We start from the raw sequence: 378 nt of genomic DNA, 5'->3' as shown, positions 1-378 counted from the left end.
AATTTTTGTGCACCGGGCCTCTAGTTAGTAAATAAAAGAGAATGCTTTCCAGAAGACTGTAGAAGATGATGCCTGTTTTGCAAATAGAGCTAACAACAAAAGGCCAAAAAGGACAATAAGGAACAATGAAGATGTGAAACAAGTTGGCAATATGTGTGTAGGGTGATTTATTAGCACTGCGTACACAGAAGAACATTCACTTTCATTATTGTGATAGCAACGATTCCCAAGTGAAGAATATAAAAGTAACAGCTGAATTTTTTCAGTAAGAAAAGTAGAAATTCAAAAGCAATGGAGATGATCTCACTCATATGTGGAATCTAAGGAACAAAATAAACAGATGAACGGAATGGATCCAGAGACTTGGGAACATGGAAC

The sequence above is a fragment of the Myotis brandtii genome, unplaced genomic scaffold, assembly GCF_000412655.1.
Source record: "Myotis brandtii unplaced genomic scaffold, ASM41265v1 scaffold1834, whole genome shotgun sequence".
Lineage (NCBI taxonomy): Eukaryota > Metazoa > Chordata > Mammalia > Chiroptera > Vespertilionidae > Myotis > Myotis brandtii.
This window is presented reverse-complemented; position numbering follows the sequence as displayed.